The sequence below is a fragment of the Cervus elaphus genome, chromosome 30 (assembly GCF_910594005.1).
Source record: "Cervus elaphus chromosome 30, mCerEla1.1, whole genome shotgun sequence".
In the NCBI taxonomy this organism is placed as follows: Eukaryota; Metazoa; Chordata; class Mammalia; order Artiodactyla; family Cervidae; genus Cervus; species Cervus elaphus.
Genome location: NC_057844.1, coordinates 81,426,016 through 81,442,356, shown reverse-complemented (window position 1 = coordinate 81,442,356; position 16,341 = coordinate 81,426,016). Strand labels below are relative to the sequence as shown.

General features: G+C 45.1%; 1 non-coding gene across 1 annotated transcript; it reads right to left on the bottom strand.

Moving 5' to 3' along the window:
* Positions 1-3,301: 3,301 nt before the first annotated feature.
* Positions 3,302-3,408, bottom strand: LOC122687189. Its single transcript, XR_006339081.1, has one exon. It is a non-coding gene; the product is annotated as a U6 spliceosomal RNA (small nuclear RNA).
* Between the last annotated feature and the right edge of the window lie 12,933 nt (positions 3,409-16,341).

The following is a 16,341-nucleotide window of genomic DNA, read 5'->3' as shown; positions in this document are numbered from 1 at the left end:
GGGATTTTTTTTTTCCTTTCCTGATCAAATAACGAACAAAATCAGCTATAGCACTACACTTTTAAAACATTGTAAGCTGTAGCATTTTACTGTAATGAGTCTGTGGGTTTGCAAGGCAAACTCAAAAGTTATGACGATCAACTCAGTCCCAGAGGGGAGAGTTTAGCTGTGTAAGCACTGCTTTGGGGAATGAATATTTGGTCGAATCAAAGATTCCGATAGTTGCTGGGTTTCCTCAACCCTAAATTCTTCTAAGATGCATAATTGGATATTATGCAGTTAACTGAGAAGGACCTTGGGAGAAAACAAAAACCGAGTTCCTTTTAGATCTTCAGGAACATTAAAAGCTAAGCTTTCAACTCTAGCCAAATGCCATTACCATGAATTTCTTCCAATATATATTGTTTAGTCACAATGCTTTATCCTTGATATTACATGTGGTCCCAAAAGTTCAAACTTATAAACCAAGACTCCAAGACTTGTAATCCCAGAGACAGACTGTGACCAACATACAGTGTGGAATACATTTATGCTGTAAAATGCTACTAATGATAACGTCGAACTGAGTGGGATTTGATCAAAGTCTTCACTGAGAGGTTTGTGAAGAAAGGTGGCCTGGGTCAAGTAGTCGGGTCCCACCAAGTATTTGCAACAGCAACCAAAGTGGGAAGCTAGGTTCTCCTACACTCAGGAGAAGAGGAGTGTGTTTTCCTGCCTGGAGTTTCCAGTCTTTAGAGGCATTTGGGGTTCTTGTAGGTAGAGAAGGAGCCTTTCCTTGGAAACTTCACACCACAGCCTCAGTCTTGGATGTTCCCCATCAGTGACAGCTGCCGGGACCGGGTACCAAGGGCTTCACGGGCTGCGTGCGTGCATGTTAAGTCATTTCAGTCGTGTCTGACTCTGTGCGACCTTATGTTATGGACCACAGCCTGCCAGGCTCCTCTGTCCATGGGATTCTTCAGGCAAGAATACTGGAGTGGGTTTCCATGCCCTTCTCCAGGGGATCTTCCCGACCCAGGGATCGAACCCGGGTCTTCTGCACCGCAGATGAGTCTTTACCATCTGAGCTACAAAGGAAGCCCAACAAAGGCTTCAGAGTTATCCAAGGCAAGTCACTAAAGCGATGGTTGTGACCAACACCTCAAGCCCCCGTTCCTTCTCTAAGGCAGCCTTCATCTCAGACTCAAATCCAGTCCCAGCTCTTTTCATCCCATCCTCCTTCCCACGACCTCACTACATCGTCCATCTGCGAATTCTGTGCACAGAACTGTCCCGTGTTCTTTTTCACCATATTTGTCCTCAAGCCTTGCCACTGGTTCCTGCTGATGCTGACACAAGAAGACCTCTGGCTTCTGGTGTGGCTGGGGACCCAGGGGCGCAGTCTTTCAAGTTGTTTGACTTAAGCACCCAAGACTTAAGGGGTTGCTCCCCGACAAAAATAAAATTCATCTGGCCTTGAAAATTTGGTCTTGATTGGCATGACAGAGAGGAAAGATTTTTTTTTTCCCCCGTGAGTGAAAGAGTACAGACAAAACTTCAGAAGCAAACGTGTCAAAGCATTTCCAGCCAACATGTTCGTTCAGAACCGCAGCTGATCAGCAAAAAGCAAAGGTCAGCACCGCCCTGGATGCAAGGCTTAAAAAAGTTTTGTTTTGTCCAACTGGCCAGAGGAGTTATGAATGTTTTGAGGTCAGAGTGGTTACGTGATCAAAGTGCTTCAGGAAAATTAATTAGATGGTGTTATGGGTTGGGACCCGATATGGATGGAACAGAGTCAAGAAAAAAAAAAAAATCAGTTAGGAACTATTAGAGTGAGGAGGGCCTGAGCTTGGGTGGTAAGAGAAAGGGGAAAAGTACTCACAGAAGGATCAGCAGTAAGTAACCAGGCACGTGAGGCTCCAGAGACGCCCTAGAAGGCGTCACAGCACCGCTGTGCCCCCTGCCTTGTCAGGAACGCGACACATCCTTGTCATATTTGCATCCCCCCACAGTTGGTGGCCCCCAGTACGCGGGCGGTGCTGTTGGAGCAGATGTCTCCCTGATTCCCCCAGCACCCCGTCCCTCCCTGCCCAAGGCTGCCCCATGCACCGCTCCTGTTGAGTGTGGCCTAACTGAATGCAACCTTTTACAAGGGTCTTCCCCGGGTTCTGGAAGCACAAACCTCTTCAGGGCTTCCCTGATGACTCAGCGGGTGAAGAATCCTCCTGCAAAGCAGAAGACACAGGAGATGCGTGTTCGACCCCTGAATGGGAAAGGTCCCCTGGAGGAGGGCATGGCAACCCACTCCAGTGTTCTTGCCTGGAGAATCCCACGGACAGAGGAGCCTGGTGGGCTACAGTCCATGGGGTCACAGAGAGTCGGACACAAATGAGCACATGGAAATCTTCCTTTCTGAAAGCAACTGTGAAGACATTACCCTTCCTCAACCCTTCATTCTGAGCCCTTCATGCCAGCTAAATGGGCTTGGTGAAAGCGATGTGATTTTATGTTATCGTGTGGTCCAAGCTCTGATTCCTGACCTTTTCACTTTCTGCGCATGTCATTTGGGACAAGTTTATTTAGTCTTGCTGGGCCTCAGTTTCCCTATTTAAAAATGGGGTTGATAATAACAGTCATGCAAGGACCTGATAAGAATTAAACCGCATGTGCCAGCAGTTGGCATGCTGTAGAATGACTGTACCTTTAGTTATAAAATAATGATGATAAAACGGGTGTTTCATTGTTACTGTGATATGTACAGAAGTAAATATTCTCAACCTGACCACACAGAAGGATCCTCTAACCACAAACAAGTCATCCTGCTCTGCAACCCAGCGGCCCCCAACCCTTTTGGCATCAGGGACCAGTTTTGTGGAGAACAAGTTTTCTAAGGACCGGGGGTGGGACAGCACATCACTACCCATCATGGGAAGGATGAAGGCAGGGGTCTCCCACCTCTGGGATCTAATGCCCGATGATCTGAGGTGGAGCTGATGTACCAATCCTAGAAACCGAGTGCACAATAAATGTGATGCACTTGAATCATCCCAAAACCCACCCATGATGACCCAGACGGGCTCAGATGAGTGTCACTCTCACCATTAGAGTCCCAGACTCCTCCACGAATTTTCAAAACCAAGTGAACTGATCTCAAACTGGCTTAATAAAGAGAATTTTAAAATAATGTTGCGTTGTCATTCTTTCTGAACAATTAAGCTAATATTTAGCCTTTGAGTAAGTAAAAAAAAAAAAGAGAGAAAAGAAAAATTAATTTACTCATTCAACATTATAAAACTTTGCTTTTTTTTTTTTTCCTTTATTTAAAAATATGGAACGCTTCACGAATTTGCGTGTCATCCTTGCGCAGGGGCCATGCTAATCTTCTCTGTATCGTTCCAATTCCAGTATATGTGCTGCCGAAGCGAGCACTTGTTTTGTTTTTTAAATTAACTCCTTTCTTCTCAAGCTCTGGGTCAACCTCTCCTCGCACTTGGGAGAGTCCTGTATAATATTCTGCAACACCACTGACCCATTTACGAACAGGCCCACTTCTGAAAAGAGCCTAACACAAACACACGTCTTTCCCAGAAAATCAGAATTTAAATAAGAGAAACGAGGCTGTTTGGTCGCAGGTCTGCAGCTCCCCAGCGAGTCCTTCTCCCCTTCTGCTCCTTTGAGGAAATGAGTTGGCTGTAAGGAAACCACAATGACCTCACTTTCACGGAGGAAAATGGAGAAAACTCAGGGTTGTGACGCCGTGGAATTCATTTACAAAGAAAGTATGAGGGGCAGTCGGGCCATATATCTGATGTTGATCTTGTCTATATCGGTGCTAAACTTGCAATTTGGGTTCAGTCCTGGGTGTAGCTGTTCACCCCTGGCTAAACAGGAAGCTTTCTTCCTCATCAAAGTCTAAAGCTTTTGATCTTCCTAATCTCCTGCTTGTTCACAGTCTCTGCATACCCAAGTGAGGGAGTTTCACTTGAGTCTATTGAATCTCTTAAAACTCCAGGAAATGTGCTTTTTTTTTTTTTTTTATTTCATCCTTCATCCTTAGGCACCAGTGATAACAACTGAATTCTGAAGAGATGTGGGTGATATAGGCGATTCATGCTCATTTTTATGACTGCTTAAATTCTGAATTAAAGATTCAATAGTTCAGAGAACCAGCTTGATATAGTAGCATCTGCTCTGCATTTTTATGGTGTCTTTTAACTGCTTTATTCTCGGCGAGTCTGTTGACCCCTTCAAACCCGGCCAAGGGTTGGTGGCAGGTTTCCGAGCAGTCTCTTCAGCCCACGTCTTCCGACGTGATTATTGGTGGTCTATTTGGTTTTGCTGGAGAAGGAAGTAGCAGTCCACTCCAGTATTCTTGCCTGGGAAATCCCAGGGACAGAGGAGCCTGGGGGGCTACAGTCCACGGGATCGCAAAGAGTCAGACACAACTTAGCGACTACCGAATTTGGTTTTGCAGAGAAAAGTTGTGATAGTCATATTCTAACAGCTATGTGTCAATTTTAATTAAATGCTGAAATTGAATATTAATCCATTTTGTGCAGTAGAACAATTAAAAAATACATCATCTCATCCCTTAGAATTAACCAGCCTATGAATATGGGCATAATTTATTCTAATTGTATCTGTCTGTGTTTCCTCCATGCTTGAGATCATTCTTTTTTTTTTTTTAAATTTTGACTTTTTTTCCCCCTGAATCCTTAATTTTTTTAATTTAATATTTTTAAAATTTCAGCTGCACTGTGTCCTCATTGTGTTACTCAGGACCTTTGTTGTCGTGCATGGGCTTAGCTGCGTGTGGGAGCTTACTTTTCTGACCAGGGATCGAAACCACATCCCCTGCATGTGAAGGTGAATTCCTGACCACTGGACCATCAGGCAAGTCCCTTGAGATCATTCTTTATATACCATTTGACAGCCTACTTAAATAAATAAATTTAAGTTTATTTTTAATTGTAGAATAATTGCTTTACAATATTGTGTTGGTTTCTGCCATACATCAACATGAATCAGCCACAGGTATATGTACGTCCACTCTCTCTTGAACCTCCCACCCACCTCCCACTTTTGCTTAGCTTAAAAAATCGTTATCATTAGGTGGGTCCTTAAGCAGTCTTCACTGTTTTAATGGTCACATGATATTTCCTTGCATGGACATACCTTATGTTAATAACCCAAAGTGGATGTTTGGGTCATTTCTTACTTACATTAATATTACCATAAATATTCATACTCTCTATCTGCACTCCTAAATATTTCCCTAGGATAGCACCCTAGATGCATAACTTCAGGATCTGAGGATTTTAAAGACATTCCTCCTCCACATTTAAAAATCTGAATAACTTCTAAGGTTTCATAAAATGTGATATTTCACAATTATGAGGGAGAATACACAGTTCTCCCTGGTGGCTCAGATGGTAAAGAATCTGCCTGCCAATACAGGAGACGTGGGTTCAACCCCTGGGTTGGGAAGATACCCTGAAGGAGGAAATGGCTGCCCACTCCAGTATTCTTGCCTGGAGAGTTCCATGGACAGAGGAGCCTGGTGGGCTGCAGTCTGTGGGGTCACAAAGAGTCAGACACCACTCAGCAACTACCTCTATATACTACTATCCACAGCCCTGCCAGTCTGACTGTGGAAACACTTAGACTCTAATGTAAAATAGTATAAAGTTCTACTGAGGGAGTACCTAGTCTCTGTGAGTACATTTCTCTCATCTATGTGTGTCTTCATTTTTCTTTGTCATTCTCTTCACATGAGTACTTAAAATTTTCTAAAAATTTGAGTTAAAATACATGTAAAAATACAAGTTAAAATATTTGTGCATGATACGGAAGCAACTTAAAGTGGTCATCGCTGCAGAGATGAACAGAAGAGAGTGGAAAACTGAGATTTGGAGTTTTCATTTGGATTTTTTTGTATTATTTGAACTAAGTACATGTATTATATTCTTTAAGTATCAACGGGATGATCTTCATAGTGTGACTATAAGTTTCTCTTTTTCTGTTTTGTAGTTTAAATAAAAGATACTTTTTGAAAAAATACAAGTTTCTATCATCCAATTCATAATGAAAGTTATTAGTGGAAAAAGTCAACAAGTCAACAGTTAAACTGTTGGCAATTAAAATCGCACATGGTAAAACATACTATCAGATAAAAGTATAAACATAAAATATAAAAAATAGAATCTTCATAGTTAAATGATATGAAATAAATTTGGCAGGAGAAATTTGCACTCAGCTGAATGAATGTTCAAGAAATAAAACTCTAAATGTATAACTGGTAAAATTTTTATTTTTTTATATCTGATGTAGCTAAACATTTTCACATCTGTTAGCTTTTATATATCCTCTTTAAAAATTGTTCATAACCTCTGTTATTTATATATTAGATTTTTGATGTCTTTTCTTATTGATTTACCTTATTTTTCATATTACAAAACCATGAACCATTCATCTGAAATTTTTATTGGGAAGATTTTCAGCTAGTGTGCTTATGAAGTATTAAAGTGCCTGCTTTGCTCCTTGCATCATTGTTGCAGCTATTCCTCCTAAAGGTTCCAGGACTTGCAGGCACATTCATTCATTTATTAACAACCCAGAATCTTTATGGCTTCTCAGGTGGCTCCGTGGTAAAGAATCCACTAGCCAGTGCAAGAGATACACCAGACACAAATTCAACCCCTGGGTCAGGAGGATCTCCTGGAGGAGGAAATGGCAATGTGTTCCAGTATTCTTGCCTGGGAAATCTCATGGAGAAAGGAACCTGGCGGGCTACAGTCCACGGGGTCGCAAAGGGTTGGACATGACTGAGCACACACACACATAGGATCTTCATTTATCATCTGTCTTGACCTATGCAGATATGTTGTTGTTCAGTCGTGTCTGGCTTTTTGTGACCCCATGGACTGTAGCCCACCAGGCTGCTCTCTCCACGGGATTTCCCAGGAAAGAATACTGGAGTGGGTTGCCATTTCCTCCTCCAGAGGATCTTCCCAACCCAGGGATCGAACCTGCATCTCCTGTGTCTCCTGAAGATGTATAGTACCTTTAAGCAGTGGGCATCTGATCGTCCCTCTAGGTTTGGCCACAGTCTGTTTCCCAAACACAACAGAGTATCAAGCCTGTCTCAGTTGCTAGGCCTGCCATAACAAGGTTTCATAAACTGGGTGATTTAAACGATAGGAACATCTTGTCTCAGTGTTCAGGAGGCTAGAAGTTCGAACTCAAGGTGTTGGTGGAGTGGGTTCCTTTCGAGAGCTGTGAGAGAGAGCTCTAAACTCCCAGCCATACCCACCTCCAGGTCTCCTGGAAGGGCAGCCACTTGGCAGGACTTGGAAACACGTGGAAGCTTTACACCAGGAGGCTTAAGGAGCCAAGGGCTCTCCTTTTCCTGGCCAGATCATACAGGAAGACAAAGTAGGTGCCGAGTGAAATACACAGTATCTGCAACAGCATGCGAGTGGGAGGAGGGAGAGGGCACGTAGACAAGCAAGAATTACATACGACCCTGGTTCCAAAGCTGCCCCGTGAAAGCCAGCAGCCCCTTCAGGGACCACAGCCTTGTCCTGGCGATGAGGGTGAAAGAGGACAGTGAAAAAGCTGGCTTGAAACTCAACATTAAAAAAAAAACTTAGATCATGGCATCTGGGCCCATCACTTCATGGCAAATAGAAGCAGAAAGGGTGGAAAGAGTGACAGGTTTTATTTTCTTGGGTTCCAAAATCACTGCAGATGTTGGCTGTAGCCATGAAATTAAAAAGACACTCGCTCCTTGGAAAGAAAGCTGTGACAAATATAGACAGCACATTAAAAAGCAGAGACATCACTTTGCCGACAAAGCTCCATAAGTCAAACGTGTGGTTTTACCAATAGTCACGTACAGATGTGAGAGTTGGACCATAAAGAAGGCTGAGCGCTGAAGAACTGATGCTTTTGAACTGTGGTGTTGGAGAAGACTCTTGAGAGTCCCTTGGACTGCAGGGAGATCCAACCAGTCCATCCTAAAGGAGATCAGTCCTGGGTGTTCATTGGAAGGACTGATGCTGAAGCTGAAACTCCAATACTTTGGCCACCTGATGCGAAGAACTGACTCAGTGGAAAAAGACTGAGGGCAAGAGGAGAAGAGGGCGGCAGAGGATACGATGGTTGGATGGCATCACCAGCTCAGTGGACATGATTTTGAGCAAGTTTCAGGAGATGGTGATGGAAGGGGAAGCCTGGCACGCTGCAGTCCACGGGGTCACAGAGTCGCATGTGAGTTAGAGACCGAACAACAATGACAAAGAAGGCAGCAGGAGAACCGATGGAAGAGGCATGGCTCACCACCCCACCCTGCTGCCGTCCACCCTTCCAGCTCGCTGGATCTGTAACCTCTTGCCGTACTCTTAATGGACCAATTAACTCTGCTGTCTTATTTTCTCCACTGTCAGATTTATATTTCTTTTGCCTTATTAGACACAATAATCATGTCAGAGAATAAGCCACTATAAAAAACATAAAATTCACCTACAGCTTTTAAGTCACAAGGGAATTTTAAAATCTGGATATTATTTATGGGGATATTAAATTTGGTTGTTGTTTTTAACGCAATTTAAATTGCTGTGGAGACATAACACAACAACAACACAATCAAAAAAAAAAAATGATTTTCGGTGTACCTAACAAGCACACTTATGATTTAGGCTTATAGCCGAAAACTTAATTAACTCTGCTGAAATGTAGCAAAGGCCATGAACCATGTGTTAGAGAAATCAGAAAGAGAGGGGAAAACGTTAGGCCTACCACAGTGGCGGCAGTTTTACACTGGTGATTTCTGAGTAAGCAAAGCAATAGAATCAGAGAGTATATTTGCTTTTAGTGGGCACACTTTTTTTTTTTTTTTAAGAAACAGAACATTTTCAGCTAGAAAAAAGCATGCAACAATTCAAAAAGAAAAGGGTTCTAAATGGTCTTATCCAAAGCTCTAATTTTGCCCGCAATCTAGATGAGCTAAAAGCATGAAAACAAGTCTTTTATTAGGGAAGCTAGTGAAGGCAGAAAGAGAGAGAACTGGACAGCGTGGGGAGACAGGCTGGCTGTTCAGTAAGCGGGCATGGGAAATAAAATATAATGATTAATAAACAGAAGCGGGGGGCTTCCCTAGTGGTTCAGTAATTAAGACTCTATACTTCCAATACAGGGGACGTGGGTTTGATCTCTGGTCAGGGAGCTAAAATTCCACACACACCGCGGCATGCCCCAAAAAAGACAACGGAAAGGAAGATGGCTGTCACAATATCCGTAGACCCCTGGGAATTCAGGGGAGTGGATTTTGTTTATATGTATAGTTTAAATTCCTTCCTTCACGCCAATCAGTATGTCAACATAAGCACTTGCGTTGGTGGCTCAGACGGTAAAGAATCTGCCTGCAATGCAGGAGACCTGGGTTTGGTCCCTGGGTCAGGTAGATCTCCTAGAGAAGGGAATGCCTACCCACTCCAGTATTCTTGCCTGGAGAATCCTAAAGAAAATCAACCCTGAATATTTACTGGAAAGACTGATGCTGAAGCTGAAGCTCCAATACTTTGGTCACCTCATGCGAAGAGCCAACTCATTGGAAAAGACCCTGATGCTGGGAAAGATTGAGGGCAGCAGGAGAAGGCAGCAGATGATGAGATGACTGGATGGCATCACCGACTCAATGGACATGAATTTGAGCAGACTCTGGGAGATGGTGGAGGACAGGTAAGCCTGGCGTGCGGCAGTTTATGGGTTGCAAAGAGTTAGACACGACTGAGCTGCTGAACAATAATAACAAATCCTTGTATTATGCTGAGGGAAGAAGACTAAAGTTCTCTCATCCTGCCTGGGGTGAAAGAAACTCAGCTGTTGAGTTCTGTTTCTGATGGCCAGGTTAGGGAATTTGAGATGGGCATGTTCACACTGTTATATTTTAAATGGATAACCAACAAGGGGACTTCCCTGGTGTCTCAGTGGTAAAGAATCTGCCTGCAATGCAGGAGTTGCTGGAGATGTAGATTTGATCAGTGGGTCAGAAAGATCTCCTGGAGGAGGGCATGGCAGCTCACTCCAGTATTCTTAACTGGAAAATCCCATGACAGGAGCCTGGCGGGCTACAGTCCACGGGGTCACAAAGAGTCAGATATGACTGAATCAACTTGGCACACATGTCCATAACCAACAAGGACCTCCTGTATAGCAGAAGGAATTCTGGTCAATCTTATGTAGCAGCCTGGATGGGAAGGGGCTTTGGAGGAAAATAGGGCATCCCCAGTAGCTCAGCTGGCAAAGAATCTGCCTGCAATGCAGGAGACCTGGGTTCAATGCCTGGGTTGGGAAGGTCCCCTGAAGAAGGGAAAAGCTACCCACTCCAGTATTCTGGCCTGGAGAATTCTATGGACTGTATAGTCCATGGGGTCACAAAGAGTCGGACACGACTGAGCGACTTTCACTTTCACTTTCAGATACATATATACGAGGGCCTCCTGTAGAGCAGAAGGAACTCTGCTCAATATTATGTGGCAGCCTGGCTGGGAAGGATGTTTGGGGAAGAAGAGATACATGTGTACCTATGACCAAGTCCCTTTGCTGTTCATCTGAAGCTATCACAACATTGTTTGCCAATCGCCTATACCTCCATACGAAACAAAAAGATTAAAGTTTAAAAAAAATCAGCTATCATAAAAAACCAACAACAACAAAAAACAAACCAACATAAAATAAAAAGTTAAAAAAATAAAAGATGCGGTCCCATGAGGCTCCACTGGATAGGATGCGCCATTCATCCAAGATGACTGGTGTCCTTACAAGAAGCCACGAGACAAGCACGGAGAGGACCCCATCACGTGAGGGCAGAGGGGGCTCCACAACTGAGGATGGGCGCAGAGATGGGGTGACCCCACTGCTGGCTGAGCAGCACCCCGGATGCTGCGCCATGGACGCCTGAGTGCGGCTCGGGGACACGCTGACCCTGACAGCTCCCCTGCTGTCCGCAGCTGTCCCGCTGGTGACAGTTTTCACAGCAGCCCTGAGACATGAACACCACGTCCAGAGGGATGGTGGCACCAAGGGACAGCCCGCTGAGCGCCTGGCTGAGTTCTCGGGGAGAATTTACAGAGACTCTGCAAGGATGGAGGGGTTTCTCTACTTCCAGGTAAATCCAATCTGGAATCACCTCGCCTTGAAAGGGGCCAGAGTTTAATGCTCCCCCTTTATGGCTCCGGGGCGGGGGGAGGGCGGAGGACAGGGTTTTGTTCCCTAGCTCTTCCCATCCAGAGTGGGCTAAAGGTCAGAGAAACTTCTCCAAAAGGGCAACCCAGGGCCAAGCGCAGGCTGGTAGAATTCCTAAGAGCAGACAGAGAAATTTGAAAGCAGACAGAAACATGTGTGACTCCAACATCTGAAAAGAGACTAGAAAGTTCACCCTCCTCCATTGCTAGCACCCCTCCCACCCTGCCCCAGTGAAGCAGAGGCTTGGTGATTTCAGCTGCCTGCTGTTTACACATAAACTTTATCCCAGAAACACATTTTGGAGTTAGCCAAACTATGAGGATGCCAGGACAGAAATTTAGAAAGCAGAGTCAAAAAAAAAAAAAAAGGGCTGACTTTTCTAAAAAATACAGAAACTGAGACCAAATAACAAGGATTGTTCTAGAATTCAAAACAGCTTGGGAGAGAGAGTCTTTGCCAACAATGGAAAGCAGTAAAGAGATGGGACAGAGGAAAATTCTCACCAAATGAAGAAAAGACTGTCGAATGGGAGAGAGAAAGCATGTGTGGATTTAAGTATGTGCTTCCCAGGTGGTGCTAGTGGTACAGAACCTGGCTGCCAATGCAGGAGACTTAAGAGACGCGAGTTCGATCCCGGGCAGGGAAGATCCCCTGGAGGAGGGTGTGGCCACCCATTCCAGTGCTCTTGCCTGGAGAATCCCTTGGACAGAGGAGCCTGGTGGGCTACAGTCCATGGGGTCGCAAAGAGTCGGACACGACTGAAGCGACTTAGCACTCTCATGCCCAACAATACCCAGGATGCTCCAAATGGGGTCACATATTTCATTTTCAGGAGATAAACAGTGTCAACTTGGCTTTACAGATGAGAAAACAGAGATGGGGCTGGCCTGATGCGTCCTAGTCACAGAGTGAATGAATGGAAGAGCTGCATTTCAATCTCCTGACTGCAAATCTCATGTTTTCCTTTGTTTTTTGTTCTTAGTTTTGAGTTTGTTTCAGAAATACCCAGGCAAGGCAAGAAGAGTGGAATTTGGCTGTCTGCTGAAAACACATCCGTGCATGAGATGCAAACTCAGAGGAACCAAACTGAAGACTGTATACACTGGTTTTGTTTTTCTTAAATACAGATGATGAGAAATGAGAGCTTCCAGGAAAACACAGAAAACGCAGTTTTTGCTCAAATATCATTGTTGTAAGGCAAGCGTGCCTAAACCAGGCAATAACACAAGAGGCAAAAAAATCTGCTGGGGAAAATGACAAGGTTTTTGCCTGCCTTTGAATCTTAAAAATATTTGGCACAAACCTTGAGAATAGTTCAAAGATATTTCCTACCAGCTGTAAGTTAAATATTAGAAGTGAATGTTCTCACTGTGAATACAAACATAAAGCAAGAACATAAAACTGTCAGTTTCAAAGAAGACCGTATTTCTTGTGCAGCTGGTACCTTCTGAGAGAAGCACGAACCTCGTCCTTCCCTTGTTCTCATATGCGACCCTTGTGTTGGGGCGCCCGTGGCCTGAAGCAGGATGCTCGTTTTCTAGAGGGTCTGAAACCTTCGCTTCACTCAGAGCATGGGGCAAGGGAAGCTCATAAAGACCAAAGTTTGATTCCTCGAGCTGCCACTCGCCGAGGTAAGGTAGCCAACCTCTTTGTCTAGGCACCCTTATCTGCAAAATGAAGGCATTACAGAGCTGTCATAAAAGATAAATTAGAATGAGAACCTCCTGCCCAGCGCAGGGACCTCCGCTCAGGGCCCTGCGGTGACCTAAACAGCAATGTGTTAGTCGCTCAGCTGCGTCCAACTCTTTGCGACCCCATGGACTGCAGCCCACCAGGCTCCTCTGTCCAAGGGATTCTCCAGGCAGGAATACTGGAGTGGGTTGCCATTTCCTCCTCCAGGGGATCTTCCCGACCCAGGGACCAAACCCGGGTCTCCTGCACTGCAGGCAGATTCTTTACTATCTGAGCCACCAGGGCACTGGAATTAAATCCTGCCTCTAACTTTTCTTTATTGTAGGACTTCAGGGGAAGTTTTCGGTTTCTGAGTCAGCCTCTGTTTCCTCTTCTGATGAGGAAAAATAAATGGAAACCCTCCCTCACAGGGCAGCGAGAGGATGAAATGAGCCATCCCCAGGAAGCAGAGCGCTGGTCCTGTCCTCGGCATCACTGCCACCCCCTTCTTACTTCCAAGGTGTCCTCTGCTGTGGTCCTTGGCTGGCCTCTTCCCTGGGTGACTCTAGCACTCACCATGGGATGAGGGGCTCCAGCCTTGATTGCTCACAGCATCTCTTCCTCATCCTTCTCCTCCCTTTTTACATCAGTGGGAATTAGGACTTTTCCCAGGAACTGGTCTGGGTGGATCAGAGTCACAGCTGGTCTGGACATGGCCGGAGCTGAGCAACCAAGAGCCCGTTGTCAAGCTACCAGGTCCAGAGGAGCAGAGGAAACCCAGGCTCGCCTCGTGCCAAGGTCTCCATCCAACGGGGATCTGATCCAGCAGTACTTTCTGGACTCCTCACTTGATATTTAAGAATCCTGTGACATTCACAGACCAGACACTGTTATTTTCAACTTAGAGAGAGACCTGTAAGTGATTTGTCCAATGCGAGGCCAAAGGCCGTGGGCAAAGTCCACAACAGGAAAAACGCCAGGGGACAAGGAGCCAGAGGAACCCTCAACCCGGTTCAGTCAGTTTGGCAAACACTCACTGAGAACCAAGGCATCTTAGACCCTGTGCAGAAAGCGAGAGCCCAGAGCAGCAGCCACTGAGATGTGTCTCTCCCTGCTCCTGGGAAGAGGGAGCAGACCTCGGAATTTGCAAAGGGAAGTAGGGGTCCTGGAGCGGGAGTGACCAACCCAATCCAGGGGCTCAGGGGAAACTGGCAATGTAGTAGAAATGTGAGGAATGGAAGGATTGCCAAGCAGAAAGTGGAGGAAGGAAGCGAAGAGAACAGTGTGGTCCACCTCTGCAAAGGGCAAAAGAAAGAGCCACGCACCCTGAGAAACTTTCCCTTCTGCTAACTCAGGGGCTGAGGTGGCAGGACCCAAGCTGTTACTACAGAGGTGGGGGACGGTTAGACCACAGAACAAAATGATAGATTGTCATGGAATATTACTCAGCCATAAAAAGGAATGCATTTGAGTCAGCTCTAATGAGGTGGACGGACCTAGAACCTATTATACAGAGTGAAGTAAGTCAGAAAGAGAAAGACAAATACCATATTCTAACACATATATATGGAATCTAGAAAAGTGGTACTGAAGAATTTATTTACAGGGCAACAGTGGAGATGCAGACATAGAGAACAGACTTATGGACATGGGGAGAGGGGAGCAGAGGGTGAGACGTATGGAGGGAGTAACATGGAAACTTCCATTACCGTATGTAAATAGATAGCCAACAGGAATCTGCTCTATGGCTCAGAAAACAAACAGGATAGATTATCAATACTTTGTAGCATATGTTTTAAATGCCAACTATTCATAAACAGTCCACGCTACTCTCTCTGTTCATCTCAACCTCTCCCCAACCCTTGTCTGTAAGTCTGTTCTCCATGTCTGCATCTCCATCGCTGCCCTGAGAACAGGTTCATACACACTAATACCTGTAAAGACGCAGCCAATGGGAACTTGCCGTTTGACCCAGGGAACTCAAGCTGGGCTCTGTGATAACCTAGAGGGGGGAATGGACAGGAGGTGGGAGGGAGACTCAAGAGGGAGGGGACATATGTACACCTATGGTTAATTCATGCTGATGTGTCACAGAAATCAAACCAATATTGTAAAGCAATCATCAATCAATTAAAAATAAGTATTTTTTTAAAAGGGCCAGAAAAGTGCAAAATCAGAGACTCTAAATGTTGCATTAATTTGCTAGCTGCCTTCAGAAAATACTATTTACCAGTGACTTTGAAATACAGTGTGGTCTGTTTTATGCATGCAGGCTTTTATCTTAGGGAATAATCTAGGTCATCTCCTTTAAGCACCACAGTAGGAAATGTTTAATTGGTATTTTACTGTTTTATTAATAAGACTATTCTCCATCAATTGTTTCATTAAATTTTACAGTAAGGGGAAATGCCACAAGCACTGTTTCTCACCTCTCGCTACCAAGGTTTTAAGTCTCCTTTCTCTGGACTATTATTAAAACTATACAAATGATTTTATTTATTAGAAAAACAACTAAAATAGGAAACACACGTAAGTGAAAAACATTCAGTTATCCTCACGCTAAATTTGGCAACTATCAGTTCCAACCTGATCTCCATTACTCACATGAATACATGGTTTCTATTCCTAAAAGGGTCTACTGCATCAGCTGGTAACTGAGCAGATCTTTGAGAGAAAGGTTTGTGTGTGCTGCGTCTTCTCAAAGCATTTCCCACGCTCCAGGGACCCACACTGGGATGTTTAAGAAAGTTTCTGCCGTCTGGTTCAGGGCTCCGTTCAGTTGATCCTGGAGGCGCTCCTGTCTCCTGGGTGGCCTGGTGGCCGGCAGCTCAGTGTTCCTCCAGGAGAGACTTCCTGGGTGGGCTCTGGGGAACGTGGACAGTGGCCCGCAGACCTGCAGAAACTACTGCAGCTTTGACTACGGCCCCTGCTTTGACCGGTAGCCCCCAGCCAGCAGGCAAGCACCCTAGGAGTACCAGACTCCCCCACCAGCGAGAAATCTTCACTCCAAGATTCCGTATGTACTGATACATGTTCCGTGCATTCTTCCCTCTGATTGTAAACTCCAGGAAAACAGGGCTGTGCTGTGTTCAGCGGCGTCCGACTCTTTGTGACCCCATGGACTGTAGCCCGCAGGGCTCCTTTGTCTGTTGGATTCTCCAGGCAAAAATACTGGATGGAGTAAGTTGCCATTTCCTCCTCCAGGGGAGCTTCCTGACCCAGGGATGGAACCCACGTCTCCTACATTGGCAGGTGGATTCTTTACCACTGAGTCACCTGGGAAGTATGAAAATAGGGACCATGACCATTTTATTCACCCATTTTCACAGCAGGAGCAGAGAGGGATGCACTGAGTGCACAAAAATTCACAGATGGAACCCCTGGCCGTGTGGCGTGATGGTATTTGAAGGTGATTAGGTTCAGATGAGGTCGTGTGGATGGGCC